Here is an 18,016-nt window from a genome sequence, read left to right as displayed (position 1 = left end):
GGACCGAGAAAATCACAGTAAAATTGGTTCTGGAAAAAAGCAAAGTCTTGTCGTTAGGCAAGTGCATAAAATATCAACGATACCAACAGAAATATCATGTTTGTTTGCCGCAGTTCCTCTAGCTTTCACCCTAGAAAATACGAATGTGTAGAGCTGGTGTCTGCATGTGGAACCAATTAGTGTTTCCAAGAACAAAATTAAATGTTTCCTGATAAAAAACCTTCAAAACAATAAAGTTCGTGGATAATATCAGGAAAACTCAAACACAGAATCTATCACAATATTTAACATTGAGTTAGCCAAAACACAACCGGATATTTCTGGTTTCTTCCAGTCATATCTGAACAAAGTGCTGTGGAATTCATATGCAATGGACCGAGAAAATCACAGTAAAAATGGATTGGAGAAAAGCAGTGTCTTTTCGTTAGGAAAGTGCATAAATGTCATATACACAAACAGAAATATCATGTTTGTTTGCTGCAGTTCCTCTAGCTTTCTCCCTAGAAAATACGAATGTGTAGAGCTGGTGTTCCCATGATGAACCAATTAGTGTTTCAATGGTACACAATTAAATGTTCCTTGATAAAAATATTCAAAACAATAAATTCCGTGAATAATATCAGGAATACACAAACACAAAGTCTGTAGCAATATTTCGGATTGAGTTAGCAAAACACATCTAGATTTTTCTGGTTTCATACAGTCATATCCGGACAAAGTGGTCTGGAATTCGTATGCAATGGACCGAGAAAATCACAGGAAAATTTGTTTTGGATAAAAGCAAAGCATTTTCGTTAGGCAAGTGCATAAAATGTCATCTATAGAAACAGAAATTCATGTTTGTTTGCCGCAGTTCCTCTAGCTTTCTCCCTAGAAAATACGAATGTGTAGGGCTGGTGTTCCCATGATGAACCAATTAGTGTTTCGCAGTACAAAATTAAATGTTCACCGATAAAAACTTTCAAAACAATAAATTCCGTGGATAATATCAGGAATACACAAACACATAGGCTGTACCAATATCTGGGATTGAGTTAGCCAAAACAAAACCGGTTATTTCTGTATTCATCCAGTCATATCCGGAGAAACTTCTGTGGAATTCATATTCAATGGACCAAGAAAATCACAGTAAAAATGGTTTTGGAGAAAAGCAAAGTCTTTTCATTAGGCAAGTGCATAAAATGTCATCTATACAAACAGAAATATCAAGTTTGTTTGCCACAGTTCCTCTAGCTTTCTCGCTAGAAAATACGAATGTGTGGAGCTGGTGTTCCCATGATGAACCAATTAGTGTTTCAACGGTACAAAATTAAATGTTCCCTGATAAAAACATTCAGAATAAAGTCCATCGATAATATCCAGAAAACACAAACACAGAAACTTTCACAATATTTCGGATTGAGTTTGACAAAACACAACCGTATATTTCTGGTTTCATCCAGTCATATCTGGACAAACTGTTGTGGAATTCGTATGCAATGGACCGAGAAAATCACAGTAAAAATAGTTTTGTAGAAAAGCAAAGTCTTTTCATTAGGCAAGTGCATAAAATGTCATCGATACTAACAGAAATATAATGTTTGTTTGCCGCAGTTCCTCTAGCTTTCTCCCTAGAAAATACGAATGTGTAGAGCTGGTGTCTCCATGTGGAAACAATTACTGTATCCAAGCTCAAAATAAAATATTCCCCGATAAAAAACATTCAAAACTATAGAGTCCATTAATAATATCCAGAAAACACAAACGCAATTGCTGTAGCAATATCTGGGATTGAGTTAGCCAAAACGAAACCGGATATTTCCGGTTTCATCAAGTCATAGCTGGACAAACTGGTGTGGAATTCGGATGCAATCGACAGAGAAAATCACAGTAAAAATGTTTTTGGAGAAAAGCAAAGTCTTTTCGTTAGGCAAGTGTATAAAATATCATCTATAAAAACAGAAATATCATGTTTGTTTGCCACAGTTCCACTAGCTTTCTCCTTAGAAAATACGAATGTGTTGAGCTGGTGTCCCCATGATGAACCAATTAGTGTTTCAAGGGTACAAAAATAAATGTTCCCTGATAAAAACATTCAAAACAATAAAGACCATCGATAATATACAGAAAACACAAACAGAGAAACTTTCACAATATTTCGGATTCAGTTAGGCAAAACGCAACCGGATATTTCTGGTTTCATCCAGTCATATCCAGAAAGAGTGGTTTGGAATTCGTATGCGTTGGACCGAGAAAATCAGAGTAAAAATGGTTTTGGAGAAAAGCAAAGTCTTTTCGTTAGGCAAGTGCATAAAATGTTATCGATACTAACAGAAATATCATGTTTGTTTGCCGCAGTTCCTCTAGCTTTCTCCTTAGAAAATACGAATATATAGCGCTGGTGTCTCCATTTGGAACCAATTACTATATACAAGCTCAAAACAAAATGTTCCCCGATAAAAAAATTTTCAAAACAATAAACTCCATTGAATATCCAGAAAAAACAAACACAGAGGTTGTAGCAATATCTGGGTTTTTAGCCAAACCAAAACCGGATATTTCCGGTTTCATCCAGTCATATCCGGACAAAGTGGTGTGGAATTCGTATGCAATGGACAGAGAAAATCACAGTAAAAATGGTTTGGGAGAAAAGCAAAGGCTTTTCGTTAGGCAAGTGCATAAAATGCCATCTATTCAAACAGAAATATCATGTTTGTTTGCCGCAGTTTCTCTAGCTTTCTCCCTAGAAAATACGAATGTGTAGAGCTGGTGTTCCCATTATGAACCAAATAATGGTTCAACGGTACAAAATTAAATGTTCCCTGAAAAAAAATTCAAAAAAATAAGTCCATCAATAATATCCAGAAAACACAAACACAGAGGCTGTAGCAATATCTGGGATTGAGTTAGCAAAAAAAAAAAAAAACCCGGATATTTCCTGTTTCATCCAGTCATTTCTGGACAAAGTGGTGTCGAATTCGTATGCAATGGACCGAGCAAATCACAGAAAAATGGTTTTGGAGAAAAGCAACGTCTTTTCCTTAGGCATGTGCATAAAATGTCATCTATACAAACAGAAATATCATGTTTGTTTGCCGCAGTTCCTCTAGCTTTCTCCCTAGAAAATACGAATGTGTAGAGCTTGTGTCCTCATGTGGAACCAGTTAGTGTTTACAAGGACAAAATTAAATGTTCCCTGATAAAAAACATTCAAACAATAAAATCCGTTGGTAATAACCTGAATACACAATCACAGAGGCTGTAGCAATATCTGGGATTGAGTTAGCCAAAACAAAACCAGATATTTCCTGTTTCATCCAGTCATATCCGGACAAACTGGTGTGGAATTCGTATGCAATGGACCGAGAAAATTACAGTAAAAATTTTTTTGGAGAAAAGCAATGTGTTTTTGTAAGGAAAGTGCATAAGATGTCATCTATACTAACAGAAATATCATGTTTGTTTGCTCATGTTCCTCTAGCTTTCTCCCTAGAAAATATGAATGTGTAGAGCTGGTGTCCCCTTGATGAACCAATTAGTGTTTCTACGGTACAAAATAAAATGTTCCTTGATAAAAACATTGAAAAGAAAAAAGTCCATCGATAATATCCAGAAAATACAAACACAGAAACTTTCACAATATTTCGCATTGAGTTAGCCAATACACAAAGGGATATTTCTGGATTCATCCAGTCATATCCGGACAAAGTGGTGTGAATTCGTATGCAATGGACCGAGAAAATCACAGTAAAATTGGTTCTGGAAAAAAGCAAAGTCTTGTCGTTAGGCAAGTGCATAAAATATCAACGATACCAACAGAAATATCATGTTTGTTTGCCGCAGTTCCTCTAGCTTTCACCCTAGAAAATACGAATGTGTAGAGCTGGTGTCTGCATGTGGAAACAATTAGTGTTTCCAAGAACAAAATTAAATGTTTCCTGATAAAAAACCTTCAAAACAATAAAGTTCGTGGATAATATCAGGAAAACTCAAACACAGAATCTATCACAATATTTAACATTGAGTTAGCCAAAACACAACCGGATATTTCTGGTTTCTTCCAGTCATATCTGAACAAAGTGCTGTGGAATTCATATGCAATGGACCGAGAAAATCACAGTAAAAATGGATTGGAGAAAAGCAGTGTCTTTTCGTTAGGAAAGTGCATAAATGTCATATACACAAACAGAAATATCATGTTTGTTTGCTGCAGTTCCTCTAGCTTTCTCCCTAGAAAATACGAATGTGTAGAGCTGGTGTTCCCATGATGAACCAATTAGTGTTTCAATGGTACACAATTAAATGTTCCTTGATAAAAATATTCAAAACAATAAATTCCGTGAATAATATCAGGAATACACAAACACAAAGTCTGTAGCAATATTTCGGATTGAGTTAGCAAAACACATCTAGATTTTTCTGGTTTCATACAGTCATATCCGGACAAAGTGGTCTGGAATTCGTATGCAATGGACCGAGAAAATCACAGGAAAATTTGTTTTGGATAAAAGCAAAGCATTTTCGTTAGGCAAGTGCATAAAATGTCATCTATAGAAACAGAAATTCATGTTTGTTTGCCGCAGTTCCTCTAGCTTTCTCCCTAGAAAATACGAATGTGTAGGGCTGGTGTTCCCATGATGAACCAATTAGTGTTTCGCAGTACAAAATTAAATGTTCACCGATAAAAACTTTCAAAACAATAAATTCCGTGGATAATATCAGGAATACACAAACACATAGGCTGTACCAATATCTGGGATTGAGTTAGCCAAAACAAAACCGGTTATTTCTGTATTCATCCAGTCATATCTGGAGAAACTTCTGTGGAATTCATATTCAATGGACCAAGAAAATCACAGTAAAAATGGTTTTGGAGAAAAGCAAAGTCTTTTCATTAGGCAAGTGCATAAAATGTCATCTATACAAACAGAAATATCAAGTTTGTTTGCCACAGTTCCTCTAGCTTTCTCGCTAGAAAATACGAATGTGTGGAGCTGGTGTTCCCATGATGAACCAATTAGTGTTTCAACGGTACAAAATTAAATGTTCCCTGATAAAAACATTCAGAATAAAGTCCATCGATAATATCCAGAAAACACAAACACAGAAACTTTCACAATATTTCGGATTGAGTTTGACAAAACACAACCGTATATTTCTGGTTTCATCCAGTCATATCTGGACAAACTGTTGTGGAATTCGTATGCAATGGACCGAGAAAATCACAGTAAAAATAGTTTTGTAGAAAAGCAAAGTCTTTTCATTAGGCAAGTGCATAAAATGTCATCGATACTAACAGAAATATAATGTTTGTTTGCCGCAGTTCCTCTAGCTTTCTCCCTAGAAAATACGAATGTGTAGAGCTGGTGTCTCCATGTGGAAACAATTACTGTATCCAAGCTCAAAATAAAATATTCCCCGATAAAAAACATTCAAAACTATAGAGTCCATTAATAATATCCAGAAAACACAAACGCAATTGCTGTAGCAATATCTGGGATTGAGTTAGCCAAAACGAAACCGGATATTTCCGGTTTCATCAAGTCATAGCTGGACAAACTGGTGTGGAATTCGGATGCAATCGACAGAGAAAATCACAGTAAAAATGTTTTTGGAGAAAAGCAAAGTCTTTTCGTTAGGCAAGTGTATAAAATATCATCTATAAAAACAGAAATATCATGTTTGTTTGCCACAGTTCCACTAGCTTTCTCCTTAGAAAATACGAATGTGTTGAGCTGGTGTCCCCATGATGAACCAATTAGTGTTTCAAGGGTACAAAAATAAATGTTCCCTGATAAAAACATTCAAAACAATAAAGACCATCGATAATATACAGAAAACACAAACAGAGAAACTTTCACAATATTTCGGATTCAGTTAGGCAAAACGCAACCGGATATTTCTGGTTTCATCCAGTCATATCCAGAAAGAGTGGTTTGGAATTCGTATGCGTTGGACCGAGAAAATCAGAGTAAAAATGGTTTTGGAGAAAAGCAAAGTCTTTTCGTTAGGCAAGTGCATAAAATGTTATCGATACTAACAGAAATATCATGTTTGTTTGCCGCAGTTCCTCTAGCTTTCTCCTTAGAAAATACGAATATATAGCGCTGGTGTCTCCATTTGGAACCAATTACTATATACAAGCTCAAAACAAAATGTTCCCCGATAAAAAAACTTTCAAAACAATAAACTCCATTGAATATCCAGAAAAAACAAACACAGAGGTTGTAGCAATATCTGGGTTTTTAGCCAAACCAAAACCGGATATTTCCGGTTTCATCCAGTCATATCCGGACAAAGTGGTGTGGAATTCGTATGCAATGGACAGAGAAAATCACAGTAAAAATGGTTTGGGAGAAAAGCAAAGGCTTTTCGTTAGGCAAGTGCATAAAATGCCATCTATACAAACAGAAATATCATGTTTGTTTGCCGCAGTTTCTCTAGCTTTCTCCCTAGAAAATACGAATGTGTAGAGCTGGTGTTCCCATTATGAACCAAATAATGGTTCAACGGTACAAAATTAAATGTTCCCTGAAAAAAAATTCAAAAAAATAAGTCCATCAATAATATCCAGAAAACACAAACACAGAGGCTGTAGCAATATCTGGGATTGAGTTAGCAAAAAAAAAAAAACCCGGATATTTCCTGTTTCATCCAGTCATTTCTGGACAAAGTGGTGTCGAATTCGTATGCAATGGACCGAGCAAATCACAGAAAAAATGGTTTTGGAGAAAAGCAACGTCTTTTCCTTAGGCATGTGCATAAAATGTCATCTATACAAACAGAAATATCATGTTTGTTTGCCGCAGTTCCTCTAGCTTTCTCCCTAGAAAATACGAATGTGTAGAGCTTGTGTCCTCATGTGGAACCAGTTAGTGTTTACAAGGACAAAATTAAATGTTCCCTGATAAAAAACATTCAAACAATAAAATCCGTTGGTAATAACCTGAATACACAATCACAGAGGCTGTAGCAATATCTGGGATTGAGTTAGCCAAAACAAAACCAGATATTTCCTGTTTCATCCAGTCATATCCGGACAAACTGGTGTGGAATTCGTATGCAATGGACCGAGAAAATTACAGTAAAAATTTTTTTGGAGAAAAGCAATGTGTTTTTGTAAGGAAAGTGCATAAGATGTCATCTATACTAACAGAAATATCATGTTTGTTTGCTCATGTTCCTCTAGCTTTTCTCCCTAGAAAATATGAATGTGTAGAGCTGGTGTCCCCTTGATGAACCAATTAGTGTTTCTACGGTACAAAATAAAATGTTCCTTGATAAAAACATTTGAAAAGAAAAAAGTCCATCGATAATATCCAGAAAATACAAACACAGAAACTTTCACAATATTTCGCATTGAGTTAGCCAATACACAAAGGGATATTTCTGGATTCATCCAGTCATATCCGGACAAAGTGGTGTGAATTCGTATGCAATGGACCGAGAAAATCACAGTAAAATTGGTTCTGGAAAAAAGCAAAGTCTTGTCGTTAGGCAAGTGCATAAAATATCAACGATACCAACAGAAATATCATGTTTTGTTTGCCGCAGTTCCTCTAGCTTTCACCCTAGAAAATACGAATGTGTAGAGCTGGTGTCTGCATGTGGAAACAATTAGTGTTTCCAAGAACAAAATTAAATGTTTCCTGATAAAAAACCTTCAAAACAATAAAGTTCGTGGATAATATCAGGAAAACTCAAACACAGAATCTATCACAATATTTAACATTGAGTTAGCCAAAACACAACCGGATATTTCTGGTTTCTTCCAGTCATATCTGAACAAAGTGCTGTGGAATTCATATGCAATGGACCAAAATCACAGTAAAAATGGATTGGAGAAAAGCAGTGTCTTTTCGTTAGGAAAGTGCATAAATGTCATATACACAAACAGAAATATCATGTTTGTTTGCTGCAGTTCCTCTAGCTTTCTCCCTAGAAAATACGAATGTGTAGAGCTGGTGTTCCCATGATGAACCAATTAGTGTTTCAATGGTACACAATTAAATGTTCCTTGATAAAAATATTCAAAACAATAAATTCCGTGAATAATATCAGGAATACACAAACACAAAGTCTGTAGCAATATTTCGGATTGAGTTAGCAAAACACATCTAGATTTTTCTGGTTTCATACAGTCATATCCGGACAAAGTGGTCTGGAATTCGTATGCAATGGACCGAGAAAATCACAGGAAAATTTGTTTTGGATAAAAGCAAAGCATTTTCGTTAGGCAAGTGCATAAAATGTCATCTATAGAAACAGAAATTCATGTTTGTTTGCCGCAGTTCCTCTAGCTTTCTCCCTAGAAAATACGAATGTGTAGGGCTGGTGTTCCCATGATGAACCAATTAGTGTTTCGCAGTACAAAATTAAATGTTCACCGATAAAAACTTTCAAAACAATAAATTCCGTGGATAATATCAGGAATACACAAACACATAGGCTGTACCAATATCTGGGATTGAGTTAGCCAAAACAAAACCGGTTATTTCTGTATTCATCCAGTCATATCCGGAGAAACTTCTGTGGAATTCATATTCAATGGACCAAGAAAATCACAGTAAAAATGGTTTTGGAGAAAAGCAAAGTCTTTTCATTAGGCAAGTGCATAAAATGTCATCTATACAAACAGAAATATCAAGTTTGTTTGCCACAGTTCCTCTAGCTTTCTCGCTAGAAAATACGAATGTGTGGAGCTGGTGTTCCCATGATGAACCAATTAGTGTTTCAACGGTACAAAATTAAATGTTCCCTGATAAAAACATTCAGAATAAAGTCCATCGATAATATCCAGAAAACACAAACACAGAAACTTTCACAATATTTCGGATTGAGTTTGACAAAACACAACCGTATATTTCTGGTTTCATCCAGTCATATCTGGACAAACTGTTGTGGAATTCGTATGCAATGGACCGAGAAAATCACAGTAAAAATAGTTTTGTAGAAAAGCAAAGTCTTTTCATTAGGCAAGTGCATAAAATGTCATCGATACTAACAGAAATATAATGTTTGTTTGCCGCAGTTCCTCTAGCTTTCTCCCTAGAAAATACGAATGTGTAGAGCTGGTGTCTCCATGTGGAAACAATTACTGTATCCAAGCTCAAAATAAAATATTCCCCGATAAAAAACATTCAAAACTATAGAGTCCATTAATAATATCCAGAAAACACAAACGCAATTGCTGTAGCAATATCTGGGATTGAGTTAGCCAAAACGAAACCGGATATTTCCGGTTTCATCAAGTCATAGCTGGACAAACTGGTGTGGAATTCGGATGCAATCGACAGAGAAAATCACAGTAAAAATGTTTTTGGAGAAAAGCAAAGTCTTTTCGTTAGGCAAGTGTATAAAATATCATCTATAAAAACAGAAATATCATGTTTGTTTGCCACAGTTCCACTAGCTTTCTCCTTAGAAAATACGAATGTGTTGAGCTGGTGTCCCCATGATGAACCAATTAGTGTTTCAAGGGTACAAAAATAAATGTTCCCTGATAAAAACATTCAAAACAATAAAGACCATCGATAATATACAGAAAACACAAACAGAGAAACTTTCACAATATTTCGGATTCAGTTAGGCAAAACGCAACTGGATATTTCTGGTTTCATCCAGTCATATCCAGAAAGAGTGGTTTGGAATTCGTATGCGTTGGACCGAGAAAATCAGAGTAAAAATGGTTTTGGAGAAAAGCAAAGTCTTTTCGTTAGGCAAGTGCATAAAATGTTATCGATACTAACAGAAATATCATGTTTGTTTGCCGCTGTTCCTCTAGCTTTCTCCTTAGAAAATATGAATATATAGCGCTGGTGTCTCCATTTGGAACCAATTACTATATACAAGCTCAAAACAAAATGTTCCCCGATAAAAAAACTTTCAAAACAATAAACTCCATTGAATATCCAGAAAAAACAAACACAGAGGTTGTAGCAATATCTGGGTTTTTAGCCAAACCAAAACCGGATATTTCCGGTTTCATCCAGTCATATCCGGACAAAGTGGTGTGGAATTCGTATGCAATGGACAGAGAAAATCACAGTAAAAATGGTTTGGGAGAAAAGCAAAGGCTTTTCGTTAGGCAAGTGCATAAAATGCCATCTATACAAACAGAAATATCATGTTTGTTTGCCGCAGTTTCTCTAGCTTTCTCCCTAGAAAATACGAATGTGTAGAGCTGGTGTTCCCATTATGAACCAAATAATGGTTCAACGGTACAAAATTAAATGTTCCCTGAAAAAAAATTCAAAAAAATAAGTCCATCAATAATATCCAGAAAACACAAACACAGAGGCTGTAGCAATATCTGGGATTGAGTTAGCAAAATAAACCCGGATATTTCCTGTTTCATCCAGTCATATCTGGACAAAGTGGTGTCGAATTCGTATGCAATGGACCGAGCAAATCACAGAAAAAATGGTTTTGGAGAAAAGCAAAGTCTTTTCCTTAGGCATGTGCATAAAATGTCATCTATACAAACAGAAATATCATGTTTGTTTGCCGCAGTTCCTCTAGCTTTCTCCCTAGAAAATACGAATGTGTAGAGCTTGTGTCCTCATGTGGAACCAGTTAGTGTTTACAAGGACAAAATTAAATGTTCCCTGATAAAAAACATTCAAACAATAAAATCCGTTGGTAATAACCTGAATACACAATCACAGAGGCTGTAGCAATATCTGGGATTGAGTTAGCCAAAACAAAACCAGATATTTCCTGTTTCATCCAGTCATATCCGGACAAACTGGTGTGGAATTCGTATGCAATGGACCGAGAAAATTACAGTAAAAATTTTTTTGGAGAAAAGCAATGTGTTTTTGTAAGGAAAGTGCATAAGATGTCATCTATACTAACAGAAATATCATGTTTGTTTGCTCATGTTCCTCTAGCTTTCTCCCTAGAAAATATGAATGTGTAGAGCTGGTGTCCCCTTGATGAACCAATTAGTGTTTCTACGGTACAAAATAAAATGTTCCTTGATAAAAACATTGAAAAGAAAAAAGTCCATCGATAATATCCAGAAAATACAAACACAGAAACTTTCACAATATTTCGCATTGAGTTAGCCAATACACAAAGGGATATTTCTGGATTCATCCAGTCATATCCGGACAAAGTGGTGTGAATTCGTATGCAATGGACCGAGAAAATCACAGTAAAATTGGTTCTGGAAAAAAGCAAAGTCTTGTCGTTAGGCAAGTGCATAAAATATCAACGATACCAACAGAAATATCATGTTTGTTTGCCGCAGTTCCTCTAGCTTTCACCCTAGAAAATACGAATGTGTAGAGCTGGTGTCTGCATGTGGAACCAATTAGTGTTTCCAAGAACAAAATTAAATGTTTCCTGATAAAAAACCTTCAAAACAATAAAGTTCGTGGATAATATCAGGAAAACTCAAACACAGAATCTATCACAATATTTAACATTGAGTTAGCCAAAACACAACCGGATATTTCTGGTTTCTTCCAGTCATATCTGAACAAAGTGCTGTGGAATTCATATGCAATGGACCGAGAAAATCACAGTAAAAATGGATTGGAGAAAAGCAGTGTCTTTTCGTTAGGAAAGTGCATAAATGTCATATACACAAACAGAAATATCATGTTTGTTTGCTGCAGTTCCTCTAGCTTTCTCCCTAGAAAATACGAATGTGTAGAGCTGGTGTTCCCATGATGAACCAATTAGTGTTTCAATGGTACACAATTAAATGTTCCTTGATAAAAATATTCAAAACAATAAATTCCGTGAATAATATCAGGAATACACAAACACAAAGTCTGTAGCAATATTTCGGATTGAGTTAGCAAAACACATCTAGATTTTTCTGGTTTCATACAGTCATATCCGGACAAAGTGGTCTGGAATTCGTATGCAATGGACCGAGAAAATCACAGGAAAATTTGTTTTGGATAAAAGCAAAGCATTTTCGTTAGGCAAGTGCATAAAATGTCATCTATAGAAACAGAAATTCATGTTTGTTTGCCGCAGTTCCTCTAGCTTTCTCCCTAGAAAATACGAATGTGTAGGGCTGGTGTTCCCATGATGAACCAATTAGTGTTTCGCAGTACAAAATTAAATGTTCACCGATAAAAACTTTCAAAACAATAAATTCCGTGGATAATATCAGGAATACACAAACACATAGGCTGTACCAATATCTGGGATTGAGTTAGCCAAAACAAAACCGGTTATTTCTGTATTCATCCAGTCATATCCGGAGAAACTTCTGTGGAATTCATATTCAATGGACCAAGAAAATCACAGTAAAAATGGTTTTGGAGAAAAGCAAAGTCTTTTCATTAGGCAAGTGCATAAAATGTCATCTATACAAACAGAAATATCAAGTTTGTTTGCCACAGTTCCTCTAGCTTTCTCGCTAGAAAATACGAATGTGTGGAGCTGGTGTTCCCATGATGAACCAATTAGTGTTTCAACGGTACAAAATTAAATGTTCCCTGATAAAAACATTCAGAATAAAGTCCATCGATAATATCCAGAAAACACAAACACAGAAACTTTCACAATATTTCGGATTGAGTTTGAAAAACACAACCGTATATTTCTGGTTTCATCCAGTCATATCTGGACAAACTGTTGTGGAATTCGTATGCAATGGACCGAGAAAATCACAGTAAAAATAGTTTTGTAGAAAAGCAAAGTCTTTTCATTAGGCAAGTGCATAAAATGTCATCGATACTAACAGAAATATAATGTTTGTTTGCCGCAGTTCCTCTAGCTTTCTCCCTAGAAAATACGAATGTGTAGAGCTGGTGTCTCCATGTGGAAACAATTACTGTACCCAAGCTCAAAATAAAATATTCCCCGATAAAAAACATTCAAAACTATAGAGTCCATTAATAATATCCAGAAAACACAAACGCAATTGCTGTAGCAATATCTGGGATTGAGTTAGCCAAAACGAAACCGGATATTTCCGGTTTCATCAAGTCATAGCTGGACAAACTGGTGTGGAATTCGGATGCAATCGACAGAGAAAATCACAGTAAAAATGTTTTTGGAGAAAAGCAAAGTCTTTTCGTTAGGCAAGTGTATAAAATATCATCTATAAAAACAGAAATATCATGTTTGTTTGCCACAGTTCCACTAGCTTTCTCCTTAGAAAATACGAATGTGTTGAGCTGGTGTCCCCATGATGAACCCATTAGTGTTTCTACGGTACTAAACTTAATGTTCCCTGATAAAAAACATTCAAACAATAAAGTCCATCGATAATATCCAGAAAACACAAACACAGAGGCTTTCACAATATTTCGGATTCAGTTAGGCAAAACGCAACTGGATATTTCTGGTTTCATCCAGTCATATCCAGAAAGAGTGGTTTGGAATTCGTATGCGTTGGACCGAGAAAATCAGAGTAAAAATGGTTTTGGAGAAAAGCAAAGTCTTTTCGTTAGGCAAGTGCATAAAATGTTATCGATACTAACAGAAATATCATGTTTGTTTGCCGCTGTTCCTCTAGCTTTCTCCTTAGAAAATACGAATATATAGCGCTGGTGTCTCCATTTGGAACCAATTACTATATACAAGCTCAAAACAAAATGTTCCCCGATAAAAAAACTTTCAAAACAATAAACTCCATTGAATATCCAGAAAAAACAAACAGAGGTTGTAGCAATATCTGGGTTTTTAGCCAAACCAAAACCGGATATTTCCGGTTTCATCCAGTCATATCCGGACAAAGTGGTGTGGAATTCGTATGCAATGGACAGAGAAAATCACAGTAAAAATGGTTTGGGAGAAAAGCAAAGGCTTTTCGTTAGGCAAGTGCATAAAATGTCATCTATACAAACAGAAATATGATGTTTGTTTGTCGCAGTTTCTATAGATTGCTCTCTAAAACATACGTATGTGTAGAGCTGGGTCCCACATGATGAACCAATTAGTGTTTCAACGGTACAAAATTAAATGTTCCCTGATACAAACATTCAAAACAATAAAGCCCATCGATAATATCCAGAAAACACAAACACAGAGGCTTTCACAATATTTCGGATTGTGTTAGCCAAAACACAATAGTGGATCCAGTTAGTATTAAAAGCACAAAATTAAATGTTCCCTGATAAAAAACATACAAACCAATAAAGTCCGTGGATAATATCAGGAAAACACAAACACAGAGGCTGTAGCAATATCTGGGATTGAGTTAGCCAAAACAAAAAAGCAGATTTCCGGTTGCATCCAGCCATATCATGACAAAGTGGTGTGGAATTCATACGCAAGGGACTGAGAAAATCACAGTGAAAATGGTTTTGGAGAAAAGCAAAGTCTTTTCATTAGGCAATTGCATAAAATGTCATCTATACAAACAGAAATATCATGTTTGTTTACCGCAATTCCTCTAGCTTTCTCCCTAGAAAATACAAATGTGTAGAGCTGGTGTCTCCATGTGGAACCAATTAGTGGTTCCAAGCACAAAATTAAATGTTCCCTGATAAAAAACATTCAAACCAATAAAGTCCGTGGATAATATCAGGAAAACACAAACACAGAGGCTGTAGCAATATCTGGGATTGAGTTAGCCAGAACAAAAACGGATATTTCCAGTTTCATCCAGTCATATCCGGACAAGCTGGTGTGGAATTTGTATGCAATGGACCGAGAAAATCACTTTAAAAATGGATTGCAGAAAAGCAAAGTCTTTTCATTAGGCAAGAGTATAAAATGTCATGTATACAAACAGAAATATCATGTTTGTTTGTCGCAGTTCCTCTAGCTTTCTCCCTAGAAAATACGAGTATGTAGAGCTGCTGTCTCTATGTGGAACCAATTACTGTATACAAGCTCAAAATAAAATGTTTCCCGATTAAAAACATTCAAAATAATAAAGTCCGTGGATAATATCAGGAATACACAAACACAGAGGTTTTAGCAATATCTGGGGTTTTTTAGCCAAAACAAAACCGGATATTTCTGGTTTCATTTATCATAACCGGACAAAGTGCTGTGGAATTCGTATGCAATGGACAGAGAAAATCACAGTAAAAATGGTTTTGGAGAAAAGCAAAGTCATTTCGTGAGGCAAGAGCATAAAATGTCATCTATACAAAAAGAAATATCATGTTTGTTTGCCGCACTTTCTCTAGATTTCTCCCTAGAAAATACGAATGTGTAGAGCTGATGTCCACATGATGAACCAATTAGTGTTTCTACGGTAAAAATTTAATGTTCCCTGATAAAAAACATTCAAACAATTAAGTCTATGGAAAATATCCGAAAAACACAAACAAAGCGGCTGTAGCAATAACTGGGATTGAGTTAGCCAGAATAAAAACGGATATTTCCGGTTTCATCCAGTCATATCCGGACAAAGTGGTGTGGAATTCGTCTGCAATGGACCGAGAAAATCACAGTAAAAATGGTTTTGGAGAAAAGCAAAGTCATTTCGTGAGGCAAGAGCATAAAATGTCATGTATACAAACAGAAATATCATTTCTCTTTACCACAGTTTCTCTAGCTTTCTCCCTAGAAAATACGAATGTGTAGAGCTGGTGACCACATGATGAACCAATTAGTGTTTCAATGGTACAAAATTAAATATTCCCTGATAAAAATATTCAAAACAATAAAGTCCATCAATAATATCCAGAAAACACAAACACAGAGGCTTTCACAATATTTCAGATTGAGTTAGCCAAAACACAACTGGATATTTCTGGTTTCATCCAGTAATTTCCAGAAAAGTGGTGTGGAATTCGGATGCAATGGACCAAGAATATCACAGTAAAAATGGTTTTATAGAAAAGCAAAGACTTTTCATTGGGCAAGTGCATAAAATGTCATCTATATAATCAGAAATATCATGTTTGTTTGCCGCAGTTCCTCTAACTTTCTCCCAAGAACATACGAATATGTAGAGCTGGTGTTCCCATTATGAACCAATTAGTGTTTCAATGTTACAAAATTAAATATTCCCTGATAAAAACATTCAAAACAATAAGTCCCTCGATAATGTCTAGAAAACACAAACACAGAAGCTTTCACAATATTTCAGAATGAGTTAGCAAAAACACAACAGGATATTTCTGGTTCATCCAGTCTTGTCCGGACAAACTGTTGTGGAATTCGTATGCACTGGACCGAGAAAATCAGAATAAAAATGGTTTTGGAGAAAAGCAAAGTCTTTTCATTAGGCAAGTGCATAAAATGTCACCTAGACAAACAGAAATATCATGTTTGTTTGCCGCAGTTCCTCTAGCTTTCTCCCTATATTTCTCCCTAGAGAATACGAAGGTGTAGAGCTGGTTTCTCCATGTGGAACCAATTACTGTATCCAAGCTCAAAATAAAATGTTCCCTGATAAAAAAACATTCAAAACAATAAAGTCCTTGGATAATATCAGGAAAACACAAAAGAGAGGATGTAGCAATATCTGGGATTGAGTTAGCCAAAACAAAACCGGATATTTCCGGTATTATCCAGGATATCCCGAGAAATAGGTGTGGAATTCGTATGCAATGGACCGAAAAAAAATCACAGTAAAAATGGTTTTGGAGAAAAGCAAAGTTTTTCATTAGGCAAGTGCATACAATGTCATCTAGACAAACAGAAATATCATGTTCGTTTGCCGCAGTTCCTCTAGCTTTCTCCCTACAAAATACGAATGTGTAGAGTTGGTTTTCCCATGATTAACCAATTAGTGTTTCAACGGTACAAAATTAATTGTTCCCTGATAAAAACATTCAAAACAATAAAGTCCATGGATAATATCCAGAAAACATAAACACAGAAACTTTCACAATATTTCGCATTGAGTTAGCCAATACACAAATGGATATTTCCGGTTTCATCCAGGCATATCCAGACAAAGTGGTGTGGAATTCATTGGAATGGACTGAGAAAATCACAGGAAACAATGTTTTGGTGAAAAGCAAAGTCTTTTCCTTAGGCAAGTGCATAAAATGTCATCTATACAAACAGAAATATCATGTTTGTTTGCCGCAGTTCCTCTAGCTTTCTCCTTAGAAAACATGAATGTTTAGAGCTGGCATCTCCATGTGGAACCAATTACGGTATCCAAGCTCAAAATAAAATGTTCCCCGATAAAAAACATTCAAAATAAGAAAGTACATTAATATTATGCAGAATAAACAAACACTGGGCCTGTAGCAATATATGGGATTGAGTTAGCAAAAAAAAAAACCAGATAATTCTGGTTTAATCCAGTCATATCCGGACAAACTTCTGTGGAATTCACATGCAATGGACCGAGAAAATCAGAGTAAAAATGGTTTTGGAGAAAAGCAAAGTCTTTTCGTTAGGCAAGTGCATAAAATGTCATCTATACAAACAAAAATATCATGTTTGTTTGCCGCAGTTTCTCTAGCTTTCTCCCTAGAAAATATAAATGTGTAGAGCTGGTGTCCCCATGATGAACCAATTAGTATTTCCAAGGAAAAAATTCAATGTTCCCTGATAAAAAGATTCAAAATAATAAAGTCCATCGTTAATATCCAGAACACACAAACACAGAGGCTTTCACAATATTTCGGATTGAGTTAGCCAAAACACAACCGGATATTTCTGGTTTCATCCAGTCACTTCCGGACAAAGTGGCTTGGAATTCGTATGCAATGGACCGAGAAAATCACAGTAAAATGGTTTTGGAGAAAAGCAAAATCTTTTCGTTAGGCAAGTGCATAAAATGTCATCCATACACACAGAAATATCATGTTTTTTTGCCAGAGTTCCTCTAGCTTTCTCCCTACAAAATACGAATGTGTAGAGCGGGTGTCTCCTTGAGGAACCAATTACTTTATCCAAGCAAAAAATTAAATGTTCCATGATAACAAAAACATTCAAAAAATAAAATTCGTGGATAGTATCAGGAATACAAAAACAGAGAGGCTGTAGGAATATCTGGGATTGAGTTAGCAAAAAAAAAAAAAAACCTCGATATTTCCGGTTTTATCCAGTCATATCTGGAGAAACGGTTGTGGAATTCATATGCAATGGACCGAGAAAATCAGAGTAAAAATGGTTTTGGAGAAAAGCAAATTATTTTTGTTAGGCA

The sequence above is a fragment of the Lepus europaeus genome, unplaced genomic scaffold (genome assembly GCF_033115175.1).
Source record: "Lepus europaeus isolate LE1 unplaced genomic scaffold, mLepTim1.pri SCAFFOLD_83, whole genome shotgun sequence".
NCBI classification, from domain to species: Eukaryota; Metazoa; Chordata; class Mammalia; order Lagomorpha; family Leporidae; genus Lepus; species Lepus europaeus.
This window is presented reverse-complemented; position numbering follows the sequence as displayed.